At 51.3% G+C, this 15,111-nt stretch overlaps 8 non-coding genes across 8 annotated transcripts; all 8 read right to left on the bottom strand.

The window, feature by feature from the left end:
* Window positions 1-1,216: 1,216 nt before the first annotated feature.
* LOC146056447 (5S ribosomal RNA) lies at window positions 1,217-1,335 on the bottom strand. The gene has a single exon (XR_014469242.1). It is a non-coding gene; the product is annotated as a 5S ribosomal RNA (ribosomal RNA).
* Window positions 1,336-3,055: 1,720 nt separating this feature from the next.
* LOC146056446 (5S ribosomal RNA) lies at window positions 3,056-3,174 on the bottom strand. The gene has a single exon (XR_014469241.1). It is a non-coding gene; the product is annotated as a 5S ribosomal RNA (ribosomal RNA).
* A 1,714-nt stretch (window positions 3,175-4,888) lies between these two features.
* LOC146056445 (5S ribosomal RNA) lies at window positions 4,889-5,007 on the bottom strand. The gene has a single exon (XR_014469240.1). It is a non-coding gene; the product is annotated as a 5S ribosomal RNA (ribosomal RNA).
* A 1,720-nt stretch (window positions 5,008-6,727) lies between these two features.
* LOC146056444 (5S ribosomal RNA) lies at window positions 6,728-6,846 on the bottom strand. The gene has a single exon (XR_014469239.1). It is a non-coding gene; the product is annotated as a 5S ribosomal RNA (ribosomal RNA).
* A 1,719-nt stretch (window positions 6,847-8,565) lies between these two features.
* LOC146056443 (5S ribosomal RNA) lies at window positions 8,566-8,684 on the bottom strand. The gene has a single exon (XR_014469238.1). It is a non-coding gene; the product is annotated as a 5S ribosomal RNA (ribosomal RNA).
* Window positions 8,685-10,404: 1,720 nt separating this feature from the next.
* Window positions 10,405-10,523, bottom strand: LOC146056442 (5S ribosomal RNA). The gene has a single exon (XR_014469237.1). It is a non-coding gene; the product is annotated as a 5S ribosomal RNA (ribosomal RNA).
* A 1,714-nt stretch (window positions 10,524-12,237) lies between these two features.
* On the bottom strand, window positions 12,238-12,356 carry LOC146056441 (5S ribosomal RNA). Its single transcript, XR_014469236.1, has one exon. It is a non-coding gene; the product is annotated as a 5S ribosomal RNA (ribosomal RNA).
* A 1,714-nt stretch (window positions 12,357-14,070) lies between these two features.
* On the bottom strand, window positions 14,071-14,189 carry LOC146056438 (5S ribosomal RNA). The gene has a single exon (XR_014469234.1). It is a non-coding gene; the product is annotated as a 5S ribosomal RNA (ribosomal RNA).
* Between the last annotated feature and the right edge of the window lie 922 nt (window positions 14,190-15,111).

The raw sequence follows: 15,111 nt of genomic DNA, 5'->3' as shown, positions 1-15,111 counted from the left end.
AAGAGCAGCTGGAGGGGAACGGTGGTAGCCGATGAGAGACGCCAACGAGCAGCGTGACTCAGAGACTACCAAGAAGGCTGGCTGAGACTTGTGGTTCCACGCAGAAGTGGGGAGCTGTACTTCTGTTTCAGAGAGGAGGTAGCATGCGGACTCAGTACAGTACATTGGTGAAACAGAACCATTTCTATGTCCGCAATCATCCATTGCTGTGGAGTCGACAGAGGGTCTATGTACTGGAGAGAGAGATACAGTGGAGAGAGATAAAGGAGCAGCCAATCAGCTCCTAACTGCCATGTTACAGGTTATGTTTGACAAAGAAGTGTAAGGAGCGGGTTGGTTGATACTTTATCTTTCTCCAAGGCTTAGCACATAGACTCCATAGTGTGTGATACCGTTATACGATTTGGGTACGGGAGACCGACGTTTAGAATGACAGTGGTCACATGACCGAATTCCATCACCTGGGCGGGTAAGTATGTTACACCCTCCTAACGCTAACCTTTTACCGCAGCCAAACCCTTAGCCTCTCTTCTTGAAGCCTAACCCTCCCCGCCGCAGCCTGACCCTCCCCGGCATACATACGTTTGGGATGGCGGCTGTTGGGATTTCAGACTCTGGATATTTTTTCTGTACTATGCGTATATAGAATTTGTCTTAATCATTCTGTCGGCAGTTTGAGAATGCCGACACGTTGCCTTGTCTCCTCTTTAGCGAAACACCTGATGCCGTTACGATCACCGCAGGTGCACATGTTCCAATGCAGCCGGTTTCTGTGTCTGCCGCGTGGTCGCGTCATAAATAAAAAGTGCAGCCATGCCGGATTCACTGGGACATTCCGTCCAGACAACAGCTGCATTGTGGCTGTGCTCCAGATATATGGGACGGACTGACACGTGGATGATGTGATGTCCAGCAATGCAGTGGATTCAGGTTTAGGGCAAACACTTTGCCCGTGTTTGAGGCGGCGGAATAACCTGTGTGCTGGGCGACGCTTTTACTGCACTCTGTGTTGCTGCAGGAAATCCCTGTGCGGCAAGTGCTGCCATTTGACTGCGTCGGCAACCCCAGGTGCTGCTACCTGCTGGTGTAGTGGAGGAAAGAAAGAAGGAAAGAAGAAAAGACAGAAAGAAAGAAAAATGTGATCAAGTGAAGAAGAAGAAGAAAAAAAGTAAGCTGGCGTGAGCGCCTCCTGCTGGTTGCAGGCTAGAAAAGCAAAAGCCTACAGCACCTGGTATTCCCAGGCGGTCTCCCATCCAAGTACTAACCAGGCCTGACCCTGCTTAGCTTCCGAGATCAGACGAGATCGGGCGTGTTCAGGGTGGTGTGGCCGTAGGCAGAGACCAGCCTCACATTTGCTCCTTTTCTACGTGCCTTCGAGACAGCGCTGGTCTGCTTGTGACTGGAGGCTGTCTCACTGTGGGCAGCTTTGCACAGAGTCCAGGCCGTGGCTGGGGAGGGGGGGTTGCTGGGAGCCAGGAACACACCGAGGACTCGGGCAAGTGTCTGTAATTAGCATTAGTGTTGCAGACAGATTCCTGTGCACTTCAGGTGCTGCTGCTGCTGCTGCTGCTGCTGCTGTAACCTTGCAGACGTGGGCCCACACAAGGCATTGAGGCCCAGAGAAGATGGCTGCACCGTGATTCCCTGACGTTGTGAGGTATGACTTACAGACCCGTCCCACCAACACGTAATATGCTACTTTCTGAAGCCATCACTTTCCAGGGCATTCTGATGGCAGCCATTTTGTGGCCTGTCAGATCCTACTCCGATTAGGCCATTTTTAAAAAAGGGCATAGAAGCGCGCAGCGTCATTTCGCATAAAGTTGATTTAAAAGTAAAAGAGCAGCTGGAGGGGGAACGGTGGTAGCCGATGAGAGACGCCAACGAGCAGCGTGACTCAGAGACTGCCAAGAAGGCTGGCTGAGACTTGTGGTTCCACGCAGAAGTGGGGAGCTGTACTTCTGTTTCAGAGAGGAGGTAGCATGCGGACTCAGTACAGTACATTGGTGAAACAGAACCATTTCTATGTCCGCAATCATCCATTGCTGTGGAGTCGACAGAGGGTCTATGTACTGGAGAGAGAGATACAGTGGAGAGAGATAAAGTAGCAGCCAATCAGCTCCTAACTGCCATGTTACAGGTTATGTTTGACAAAGAAGTGTAAGGAGCGGGTTGGTTGATACTTTATCTTTCTCCAAGGCTTAGCACATAGACTCCATAGTTTGTGATACCGTTATACGATTTGGGTACGGGAGACCGACGTTTAGAATGACAGTGGTCACATGACCGAATTCCATCACCTGGGCGGGTAAGTATGTTACGCCCTCCTAACGCTAACCTTTTACCGCAGCCAAACCCTTAGCCTCTCTTCTTGAAGCCTAACCCTCCCCGCCGCAGCCTGACCCTCCCCGGCATACATACGTTTGGGATGGCAGCTGTCGGGATTTCAGACTCTGGATATTTTTTCTGTACTATGCGTATATAGAATTTGTCTTAATCATTCTGTCGGCAGTTTGAGAATGCCGACACGTTGCCTTGTCTCCTCTTTAGCGAAACACCTGATGCCGTTACGATCACCGCAGGTGCACATGTTCCAATGCAGCCGGTTTCTGTGTCTGCCGCGTGGTCGCGTCATAAATAAAAAGTGCAGCCATGCCGGATTCACTGGGACATTCCGTCCAGACAACAGCTGCATTGTGGCTGTGCTCCAGATATATGGGACGGACTGACACGTGGATGATGTGATGTCCAGCAATGCAGTGGATTCAGGTTTAGGGCAAACACTTTGCCCGTGTTTGAGGCGGCGGAATAACCTGTGTGCTGGGCGACGCTTTTACTGCACTCTGTGTTGCTGCAGGAAATCCCTGTGCGGCATGTGCTGCCATTTGACTGCGTCAGCAACCCCAGGTGCTGCTACCTGCTGGTGTAGTGGAGGAAAGAAAGAAGGAAAGAAGAAAAGACAGAAAGAAAGAAAAATGTGATCAAGTGAAGAAGAAGAAGAAAAAAAGTAAGCTGGCGTGAGCGCCTCCTGCTGGTTGCAGGCTAGAAAAGCAAAAGCCTACAGCACCTGGTATTCCCAGGCGGTCTCCCATCCAAGTACTAACCAGGCCTGACCCTGCTTAGCTTCCGAGATCAGACGAGATCGGGCGTGTTCAGGGTGGTGTGGCCGTAGGCAGAGACCAGCCTCACATTTGCTCCTTTTCTACGTGCCTTCGAGACAGCGCTGGTCTGCTTGTGACTGGAGGCTGTCTCACTGTGGGCAGCTTTGCACAGAGTCCAGGCCGTGGCTGGGGAGGGGGGGTTGCTGGGAGCCAGGAACACACCGAGGACTCGGGCAAGTGTCTGTAATTAGCATTAGTGTTGCAGACAGATTCCTGTGCACTTCAGGTGCTGCTGCTGCTGCTGCTGCTGTAACCTTGCAGACGTGGGCCCACACAAGGCATTGAGGCCCAGAGAAGATGGCTGCACCGTGATTCCCTGACGTTGTGAGGTATGACTTACAGACCCGTCCCACCAACACGTAATATGCTACTTTCTGAAGCCATCACTTTCCAGGGCATTCTGATGGCAGCCATTTTGTGGCCTGTCAGATCCTACTCCGATTAGGCCATTTTTAAAAAAGGGCATAGAAGCGCGCAGCGTCATTTCGCATAAAGTTGATTTAAAAGTAAAAGAGCAGCTGGAGGGGGAACGGTGGTAGCCGATGAGAGACGCCAACGAGCAGCGTGACTCAGAGACTGCCAAGAAGGCTGGCTGAGACTTGTGGTTCCACGCAGAAGTGGGGAGCTGTACTTCTGTTTCAGAGAGGAGGTAGCATGCGGACTCAGTACAGTACATTGGTGAAACAGAACCATTTCTATGTCCGCAATCATCCATTGCTGTGGAGTCGACAGAGGGTCTATGTACTGGAGAGAGAGATACAGTGGAGAGAGATAAAGTAGCAGCCAATCAGCTCCTAACTGCCATGTTACAGGTTATGTTTGACAAAGAAGTGTAAGGAGCGGGTTGGTTGATACTTTATCTTTCTCCAAGGCTTAGCACATAGACTCCATAGTTTGTGATACCGTTATACGATTTGGGTACGGGAGACCGACGTTTAGAATGACAGTGGTCACATGACCGAATTCCATCACCTGGGCGGGTAAGTATGTTACGCCCTCCTAACGCTAACCTTTTACCGCAGCCAAACCCTTAGCCTCTCTTCTTGAAGCCTAACCCTCCCCGCCGCAGCCTGACCCTCCCCGGCATACATACGTTTGGGATGGCGGCTGTCGGGATTTCAGACTCTGGATATTTTTTCTGTACTATGCGTATATAGAATTTGTCTTAATCATTCTGTCGGCAGTTTGAGAATGCCGACACGTTGCCTTGTCTCCTCTTTAGCGAAACACCTGATGCCGTTAAGATCACCGCAGGTGCACATGTTCCAATGCAGCCGGTTTCTGTGTCTGCCGCGTGGTCGCGTCATAAATAAAAAGTGCAGCCATGCCGGATTCACTGGGACATTCTGTCCAGACAACAGCTGCATTGTGGCTGTGCTCCAGATATATGGGACGGACTGACACGTGGATGATGTGATGTCCAGCAATGCAGTGGATTCAGGTTTAGGGCAAACACTTTGCCCGTGTTTGAGGCGGCGGAATAACCTGTGTGCTGGGCGACGCTTTTACTGCACTCTGTGTTGCTGCAGGAAATCCCTGTGCGGCATGTGCTGCCATTTGACTGCGTCGGCAACCCCAGGTGCTGCTACCTGCTGGTGTAGTGGAGGAAAGAAAGAAGGAAAGAAGAAAAGACAGAAAGAAAGAAAAATGTGATCAAGTGAAGAAGAAGAAGAAAAAAAGTAAGCTGGCGTGAGCGCCTCCTGCTGGTTGCAGGCTAGAAAAGCAAAAGCCTACAGCACCTGGTATTCCCAGGCGGTCTCCCATCCAAGTACTAACCAGGCCTGACCCTGCTTAGCTTCCGAGATCAGACGAGATCGGGCGTGTTCAGGGTGGTGTGGCCGTAGGCAGAGACCAGCCTCACATTTGCTCCTTTTCTACGTGCCTTCGAGACAGCGCTGGTCTGCTTGTGACTGGAGGCTGTCTCACTGTGGGCAGCTTTGCACAGAGTCCAGGCCGTGGCTGGGGAGGGGGGGTTGCTGGGAGCCAGGAACACACCGAGGACTCGGGCAAGTGTCTGTAATTAGCATTAGTGTTGCAGACAGATTCCTGTGCACTTCAGGTGCTGCTGCTGCTGCTGCTGCTGCTGCTGTAACCTTGCAGACGTGGGCCCACACAAGGCATTGAGGCCCAGAGAAGATGGCTGCACCGTGATTCCCTGACGTTGTGAGGTATGACTTACAGACCCGTCCCACCAACACGTAATATGCTACTTTCTGAAGCCATCACTTTCCAGGGCATTCTGATGGCAGCCATTTTGTGGCCTGTCAGATCCTACTCCGATTAGGCCATTTTTAAAAAAGGGCATAGAAGCGCGCAGCGTCATTTCGCATAAAGTTGATTTAAAAGTAAAAGAGCAGCTGGAGGGGGAACGGTGGTAGCCGATGAGAGACGCCAACGAGCAGCGTGACTCAGAGACTGCCAAGAAGGCTGGCTGAGACTTGTGGTTCCACGCAGAAGTGGGGAGCTGTACTTCTGTTTCAGAGAGGAGGTAGCATGCGGACTCAGTACAGTACATTGGTGAAACAGAACCATTTCTATGTCCGCAATCATCCATTGCTGTGGAGTCGACAGAGGGTCTATGTACTGGAGAGAGAGATACAGTGGAGAGAGATAAAGTAGCAGCCAATCAGCTCCTAACTGCCATGTTACAGGTTATGTTTGACAAAGAAGTGTAAGGAGCGGGTTGGTTGATACTTTATCTTTCTCCAAGGCTTAGCACATAGACTCCATAGTTTGTGATACCGTTATACGATTTGGGTACGGGAGACCGACGTTTAGAATGACAGTGGTCACATGACCGAATTCCATCACCTGGGCGGGTAAGTATGTTACGCCCTCCTAACGCTAACCTTTTACCGCAGCCAAACCCTTAGCCTCTCTTCTTGAAGCCTAACCCTCCCCGCCGCAGCCTGACCCTCCCCGGCATACATACGTTTGGGATGGCGGCTGTCGGGATTTCAGACTCTGGATATTTTTTCTGTACTATGCGTATATAGAATTTGTCTTAATCATTCTGTCGGCAGTTTGAGAATGCCGACACGTTGCCTTGTCTCCTCTTTAGCGAAACACCTGATGCCGTTAAGATCACCGCAGGTGCACATGTTCCAATGCAGCCGGTTTCTGTGTCTGCCGCGTGGTCGCGTCATAAATAAAAAGTGCAGCCATGCCGGATTCACTGGGACATTCTGTCCAGACAACAGCTGCATTGTGGCTGTGCTCCAGATATATGGGACGGACTGACACGTGGATGATGTGATGTCCAGCAATGCAGTGGATTCAGGTTTAGGGCAAACACTGTGCCCGTGTTTGAGGCGGCGGAATAACCTGTGTGCTGGGCGACGCTTTTACTGCACTCTGTGTTGCTGCAGGAAATCCCTGTGCGGCATGTGCTGCCATTTGACTGCGTCGGCAACCCCAGGTGCTGCTACCTGCTGGTGTAGTGGAGGAAAGAAAGAAGGAAAGAAGAAAAGACAGAAAGAAAGAAAAATGTGATCAAGTGAAGAAGAAGAAGAAAAAAAGTAAGCTGGCGTGAGCGCCTCCTGCTGGTTGCAGGCTAGAAAAGCAAAAGCCTACAGCACCTGGTATTCCCAGGCGGTCTCCCATCCAAGTACTAACCAGGCCTGACCCTGCTTAGCTTCCGAGATCAGACGAGATCGGGCGTGTTCAGGGTGGTGTGGCCGTAGGCAGAGACCAGCCTCACATTTGCTCCTTTTCTACGTGCCTTCGAGACAGCGCTGGTCTGCTTGTGACTGGAGGCTGTCTCACTGTGGGCAGCTTTGCACAGAGTCCAGGCCGTGGCTGGGGAGGGGGGGTTGCTGGGAGCCAGGAACACACCGAGGACTCGGGCAAGTGTCTGTAATTAGCATTAGTGTTGCAGACAGATTCCTGTGCACTTCAGGTGCTGCTGCTGCTGCTGCTGCTGCTGCTGTAACCTTGCAGACGTGGGCCCACACAAGGCATTGAGGCCCAGAGAAGATGGCTGCACCGTGATTCCCTGACGTTGTGAGGTATGACTTACAGACCCGTCCCACCAACACGTAATATGCTACTTCCTGAAGCCATCACTTTCCAGGGCATTCTGATGGCAGCCATTTTGTGGCCTGTCAGATCCTACTCCGATTAGGCCATTTTTAAAAAAGGGCATAGAAGCGCGCAGCGTCATTTCGCATAAAGTTGATTTAAAAGTAAAAGAGCAGCTGGAGGGGAACGGTGGTAGCCGATGAGAGACGCCAACGAGCAGCGTGACTCAGAGACTACCAAGAAGGCTGGCTGAGACTTGTGGTTCCACGCAGAAGTGGGGAGCTGTACTTCTGTTTCAGAGAGGAGGTAGCATGCGGACTCAGTACAGTACATTGGTGAAACAGAACCATTTCTATGTCCGCAATCATCCATTGCTGTGGAGTCGACAGAGGGTCTATGTACTGGAGAGAGAGATACAGTGGAGAGAGATAAAGGAGCAGCCAATCAGCTCCTAACTGCCATGTTACAGGTTATGTTTGACAAAGAAGTGTAAGGAGCGGGTTGGTTGATACTTTATCTTTCTCCAAGGCTTAGCACATAGACTCCATAGTGTGTGATACCGTTATACGATTTGGGTACGGGAGACCGACGTTTAGAATGACAGTGGTCACATGACCGAATTCCATCACCTGGGCGGGTAAGTATGTTACACCCTCCTAACGCTAACCTTTTACCGCAGCCAAACCCTTAGCCTCTCTTCTTGAAGCCTAACCCTCCCCGCCGCAGCCTGACCCTCCCCGGCATACATACGTTTGGGATGGCGGCTGTTGGGATTTCAGACTCTGGATATTTTTTCTGTACTATGCGTATATAGAATTTGTCTTAATCATTCTGTCGGCAGTTTGAGAATGCCGACACGTTGCCTTGTCTCCTCTTTAGCGAAACACCTGATGCCGTTACGATCACCGCAGGTGCACATGTTCCAATGCAGCCGGTTTCTGTGTCTGCCGCGTGGTCGCGTCATAAATAAAAAGTGCAGCCATGCCGGATTCACTGGGACATTCCGTCCAGACAACAGCTGCATTGTGGCTGTGCTCCAGATATATGGGACGGACTGACACGTGGATGATGTGATGTCCAGCAATGCAGTGGATTCAGGTTTAGGGCAAACACTTTGCCCGTGTTTGAGGCGGCGGAATAACCTGTGTGCTGGGCGACGCTTTTACTGCACTCTGTGTTGCTGCAGGAAATCCCTGTGCGGCAAGTGCTGCCATTTGACTGCGTCGGCAACCCCAGGTGCTGCTACCTGCTGGTGTAGTGGAGGAAAGAAAGAAGGAAAGAAGAAAAGACAGAAAGAAAGAAAAATGTGATCAAGTGAAGAAGAAGAAGAAAAAAAGTAAGCTGGCGTGAGCGCCTCCTGCTGGTTGCAGGCTAGAAAAGCAAAAGCCTACAGCACCTGGTATTCCCAGGCGGTCTCCCATCCAAGTACTAACCAGGCCTGACCCTGCTTAGCTTCCGAGATCAGACGAGATCGGGCGTGTTCAGGGTGGTGTGGCCGTAGGCAGAGACCAGCCTCACATTTGCTCCTTTTCTACGTGCCTTCGAGACAGCGCTGGTCTGCTTGTGACTGGAGGCTGTCTCACTGTGGGCAGCTTTGCACAGAGTCCAGGCCGTGGCTGGGGAGGGGGGGTTGCTGGGAGCCAGGAACACACCGAGGACTCGGGCAAGTGTCTGTAATTAGCATTAGTGTTGCAGACAGATTCCTGTGCACTTCAGGTGCTGCTGCTGCTGCTGCTGCTGCTGCTGTAACCTTGCAGACGTGGGCCCACACAAGGCATTGAGGCCCAGAGAAGATGGCTGCACCGTGATTCCCTGACGTTGTGAGGTATGACTTACAGACCCGTCCCACCAACACGTAATATGCTACTTTCTGAAGCCATCACTTTCCAGGGCATTCTGATGGCAGCCATTTTGTGGCCTGTCAGATCCTACTCCGATTAGGCCATTTTTAAAAAAGGGCATAGAAGCGCGCAGCGTCATTTCGCATAAAGTTGATTTAAAAGTAAAAGAGCAGCTGGAGGGGGAACGGTGGTAGCCGATGAGAGACGCCAACGAGCAGCGTGACTCAGAGACTGCCAAGAAGGCTGGCTGAGACTTGTGGTTCCACGCAGAAGTGGGGAGCTGTACTTCTGTTTCAGAGAGGAGGTAGCTTGCGGACTCAGTACAGTACATTGGTGAAACAGAACCATTTCTATGTCCGCAATCATCCATTGCTGTGGAGTCGACAGAGGGTCTATGTACTGGAGAGAGAGATACAGTGGAGAGAGATAAAGTAGCAGCCAATCAGCTCCTAACTGCCATGTTACAGGTTATGTTTGACAAAGAAGTGTAAGGAGCGGGTTGGTTGATACTTTATCTTTCTCCAAGGCTTAGCACATAGACTCCATAGTTTGTGATACCGTTATACGATTTGGGTACGGGAGACCGACGTTTAGAATGACAGTGGTCACATGACCGAATTCCATCACCTGGGCGGGTAAGTATGTTACGCCCTCCTAACGCTAACCTTTTACCGCAGCCAAACCCTTAGCCTCTCTTCTTGAAGCCTAACCCTCCCCGCCGCAGCCTGACCCTCCCCGGCATACATACGTTTGGGATGGCAGCTGTCGGGATTTCAGACTCTGGATATTTTTTCTGTACTATGCGTATATAGAATTTGTCTTAATCATTCTGTCGGCAGTTTGAGAATGCCGACACGTTGCCTTGTCTCCTCTTTAGCGAAACACCTGATGCCGTTACGATCACCGCAGGTGCACATGTTCCAATGCAGCCGGTTTCTGTGTCTGCCGCGTGGTCGCGTCATAAATAAAAAGTGCAGCCATGCCGGATTCACTGGGACATTCCGTCCAGACAACAGCTGCATTGTGGCTGTGCTCCAGATATATGGGACGGACTGACACGTGGATGATGTGATGTCCAGCAATGCAGTGGATTCAGGTTTAGGGCAAACACTTTGCCCGTGTTTGAGGCGGCGGAATAACCTGTGTGCTGGGCGACGCTTTTACTGCACTCTGTGTTGCTGCAGGAAATCCCTGTGCGGCATGTGCTGCCATTTGACTGCGTCAGCAACCCCAGGTGCTGCTACCTGCTGGTGTAGTGGAGGAAAGAAAGAAGGAAAGAAGAAAAGACAGAAAGAAAGAAAAATGTGATCAAGTGAAGAAGAAGAAGAAAAAAAGTAAGCTGGCGTGAGCGCCTCCTGCTGGTTGCAGGCTAGAAAAGCAAAAGCCTACAGCACCTGGTATTCCCAGGCGGTCTCCCATCCAAGTACTAACCAGGCCTGACCCTGCTTAGCTTCCGAGATCAGACGAGATCGGGCGTGTTCAGGGTGGTGTGGCCGTAGGCAGAGACCAGCCTCACATTTGCTCCTTTTCTACGTGCCTTCGAGACAGCGCTGGTCTGCTTGTGACTGGAGGCTGTCTCACTGTGGGCAGCTTTGCACAGAGTCCAGGCCGTGGCTGGGGAGGGGGGGTTGCTGGGAGCCAGGAACACACCGAGGACTCGGGCAAGTGTCTGTAATTAGCATTAGTGTTGCAGACAGATTCCTGTGCACTTCAGGTGCTGCTGCTGCTGCTGCTGCTGTAACCTTGCAGACGTGGGCCCACACAAGGCATTGAGGCCCAGAGAAGATGGCTGCACCGTGATTCCCTGACGTTGTGAGGTATGACTTACAGACCCGTCCCACCAACACGTAATATGCTACTTTCTGAAGCCATCACTTTCCAGGGCATTCTGATGGCAGCCATTTTGTGGCCTGTCAGATCCTACTCCGATTAGGCCATTTTTAAAAAAGGGCATAGAAGCGCGCAGCGTCATTTCGCATAAAGTTGATTTAAAAGTAAAAGAGCAGCTGGAGGGGGAACGGTGGTAGCCGATGAGAGACGCCAACGAGCAGCGTGACTCAGAGACTGCCAAGAAGGCTGGCTGAGACTTGTGGTTCCACGCAGAAGTGGGGAGCTGTACTTCTGTTTCAGAGAGGAGGTAGCATGCGGACTCAGTACAGTACATTGGTGAAACAGAACCATTTCTATGTCCGCAATCATCCATTGCTGTGGAGTCGACAGAGGGTCTATGTACTGGAGAGAGAGATACAGTGGAGAGAGATAAAGTAGCAGCCAATCAGCTCCTAACTGCCATGTTACAGGTTATGTTTGACAAAGAAGTGTAAGGAGCGGGTTGGTTGATACTTTATCTTTCTCCAAGGCTTAGCACATAGACTCCATAGTTTGTGATACCGTTATACGATTTGGGTACGGGAGACCGACGTTTAGAATGACAGTGGTCACATGACCGAATTCCATCACCTGGGCGGGTAAGTATGTTACGCCCTCCTAACGCTAACCTTTTACCGCAGCCAAACCCTTAGCCTCTCTTCTTGAAGCCTAACCCTCCCCGCCGCAGCCTGACCCTCCCCGGCATACATACGTTTGGGATGGCGGCTGTCGGGATTTCAGACTCTGGATATTTTTTCTGTACTATGCGTATATAGAATTTGTCTTAATCATTCTGTCGGCAGTTTGAGAATGCCGACACGTTGCCTTGTCTCCTCTTTAGCGAAACACCTGATGCCGTTAAGATCACCGCAGGTGCACATGTTCCAATGCAGCCGGTTTCTGTGTCTGCCGCGTGGTCGCGTCATAAATAAAAAGTGCAGCCATGCCGGATTCACTGGGACATTCTGTCCAGACAACAGCTGCATTGTGGCTGTGCTCCAGATATATGGGACGGACTGACACGTGGATGATGTGATGTCCAGCAATGCAGTGGATTCAGGTTTAGGGCAAACACTTTGCCCGTGTTTGAGGCGGCGGAATAACCTGTGTGCTGGGCGACGCTTTTACTGCACTCTGTGTTGCTGCAGGAAATCCCTGTGCGGCATGTGCTGCCATTTGACTGCGTCGGCAACCCCAGGTGCTGCTACCTGCTGGTGTAGTGGAGGAAAGAAAGAAGGAAAGAAGAAAAGACAGAAAGAAAGAAAAATGTGATCAAGTGAAGAAGAAGAAGAAAAAAAGTAAGCTGGCGTGAGCGCCTCCTGCTGGTTGCAGGCTAGAAAAGCAAAAGCCTACAGCACCTGGTATTCCCAGGCGGTCTCCCATCCAAGTACTAACCAGGCCTGACCCTGCTTAGCTTCCGAGATCAGACGAGATCGGGCGTGTTCAGGGTGGTGTGGCCGTAGGCAGAGACCAGCCTCACATTTGCTCCTTTTCTACGTGCCTTCGAGACAGCGCTGGTCTGCTTGTGACTGGAGGCTGTCTCACTGTGGGCAGCTTTGCACAGAGTCCAGGCCGTGGCTGGGGAGGGGGGGTTGCTGGGAGCCAGGAACACACCGAGGACTCGGGCAAGTGTCTGTAATTAGCATTAGTGTTGCAGACAGATTCCTGTGCACTTCAGGTGCTGCTGCTGCTGCTGCTGCTGTAACCTTGCAGACGTGGGCCCACACAAGGCATTGAGGCCCAGAGAAGATGGCTGCACCGTGATTCCCTGACGTTGTGAGGTATGACTTACAGACCCGTCCCACCAACACGTAATATGCTACTTTCTGAAGCCATCACTTTCCAGGGCATTCTGATGGCAGCCATTTTGTGGCCTGTCAGATCCTACTCCGATTAGGCCATTTTTAAAAAAGGGCATAGAAGCGCGCAGCGTCATTTCGCATAAAGTTGATTTAAAAGTAAAAGAGCAGCTGGAGGGGGAACGGTGGTAGCCGATGAGAGACGCCAACGAGCAGCGTGACTCAGAGACTGCCAAGAAGGCTGGCTGAGACTTGTGGTTCCACGCAGAAGTGGGGAGCTGTACTTCTGTTTCAGAGAGGAGGTAGCATGCGGACTCAGTACAGTACATTGGTGAAACAGAACCATTTCTATGTCCGCAATCATCCATTGCTGTGGAGTCGACAGAGGGTCTATGTACTGGAGAGAGAGATACAGTGGAGAGAGATAAAGGAGCAGCCAATCAGCTCCTAACTGCCATGTTACAGGTTATGTTTGACAAAGAAGTGTAAGGAGCGGGTTGGTTGATACTTTATCTTTCTCCAAGGCTTAGCACATAGACTCCATAGTTTGTGATACCGTTATACGATTTGGGTACGGGAGACCGACGTTTAGAATGACAGTGGTCACATGACCGAATTCCATCACCTGGGCGGGTAAGTATGTTACGCCCTCCTAACGCTAACCTTTTACCGCAGCCAAACCCTTAGCCTCTCTTCTTGAAGCCTAACCCTCCCCGCCGCAGCCTGACCCTCCCCGGCATACATACGTTTGGGATGGCGGCTGTCGGGATTTCAGACTCTGGATATTTTTTCTGTACTATGCGTATATAGAATTTGTCTTAATCATTCTGTCGGCAGTTTGAGAATGCCGACACGTTGCCTTGTCTCCTCTTTAGCGAAACACCTGATGCCGTTAAGATCACCGCAGGTGCACATGTTCCAATGCAGCCGGTTTCTGTGTCTGCCGCGTGGTCGCGTCATAAATAAAAAGTGCAGCCATGCCGGATTCACTGGGACATTCTGTCCAGACAACAGCTGCATTGTGGCTGTGCTCCAGATATATGGGACGGACTGACACGTGGATGATGTGATGTCCAGCAATGCAGTGGATTCAGGTTTAGGGCAAACACTGTGCCCGTGTTTGAGGCGGCGGAATAACCTGTGTGCTGGGCGACGCTTTTACTGCACTCTGTGTTGCTGCAGGAAATCCCTGTGCGGCATGTGCTGCCATTTGACTGCGTCGGCAACCCCAGGTGCTGCTACCTGCTGGTGTAGTGGAGGAAAGAAAGAAGGAAAGAAGAAAAGACAGAAAGAAAGAAAAATGTGATCAAGTGAAGAAGAAGAAGAAAAAAAGTAAGCTGGCGTGAGCGCCTCCTGCTGGTTGCAGGCTAGAAAAGCAAAAGCCTACAGCACCTGGTATTCCCAGGCGGTCTCCCATCCAAGTACTAACCAGGCCTGACCCTGCTTAGCTTCCGAGATCAGACGAGATCGGGCGTGTTCAGGGTGGTGTGGCCGTAGGCAGAGACCAGCCTCACATTTGCTCCTTTTCTACGTGCCTTCGAGACAGCGCTGGTCTGCTTGTGACTGGAGGCTGTCTCACTGTGGGCAGCTTTGCACAGAGTCCAGGCCGTGGCTGGGGAGGGGGGGTTGCTGGGAGCCAGGAACACACCGAGGACTCGGGCAAGTGTCTGTAATTAGCATTAGTGTTGCAGACAGATTCCTGTGCACTTCAGGTGCTGCTGCTGCTGCTGCTGCTGCTGTAACCTTGCAGACGTGGGCCCACACAAGGCATTGAGGCCCAGAGAAGATGGCTGCACCGTGATTCCCTGACGTTGTGAGGTATGACTTACAGACCCGTCCCACCAACACGTAATATGCTACTTCCTGAAGCCATCACTTTCCAGGGCATTCTGATGGCAGCCATTTTGTGGCCTGTCAGATCCTACTCCGATTAGGCCATTTTTAAAAAAGGGCATAGAAGCGCGCAGCGTCATTTCGCATAAAGTTGATTTAAAAGTAAAAGAGCAGCTGGAGGGGAACGGTGGTAGCCGATGAGAGACGCCAACGAGCAGCGCGACTCAGAGACTACCAAGAAGGCTGGCTGAGACTTGTGGTTCCACGCAGAAGTGGGGAGCTGTACTTCTGTTTCAGAGAGGAGGTAGCATGCGGACTCAGTACAGTACATTGGTGAAACAGAACCATTTCTATGTCCGCAATCATCCATTGCTGTGGAGTCGACAGAGGGTCTATGTACTGGAGAGAGAGATACAGTGGAGAGAGATAAAGGAGCAGCCAATCAGCTCCTAACTGCCATGTTACAGGTTATGTTTGACAAAGAAGTGTAAGGAGCGGGTTGGTTGATACTTTATCTTTCTCCAAGGCTTAGCACATAGACTCCATAGTGTGTGATACCGTTATACGATTTGGGTACGGGAGACCGAC

Source organism: Crinia signifera, unplaced genomic scaffold (assembly GCF_055691185.1).
Source record: "Crinia signifera unplaced genomic scaffold, ASM5569118v1 HAP2_SCAFFOLD_80, whole genome shotgun sequence".
NCBI classification, from domain to species: domain Eukaryota; kingdom Metazoa; phylum Chordata; class Amphibia; order Anura; family Myobatrachidae; genus Crinia; species Crinia signifera.
This window is presented reverse-complemented; position numbering and strand designations above follow the sequence as displayed.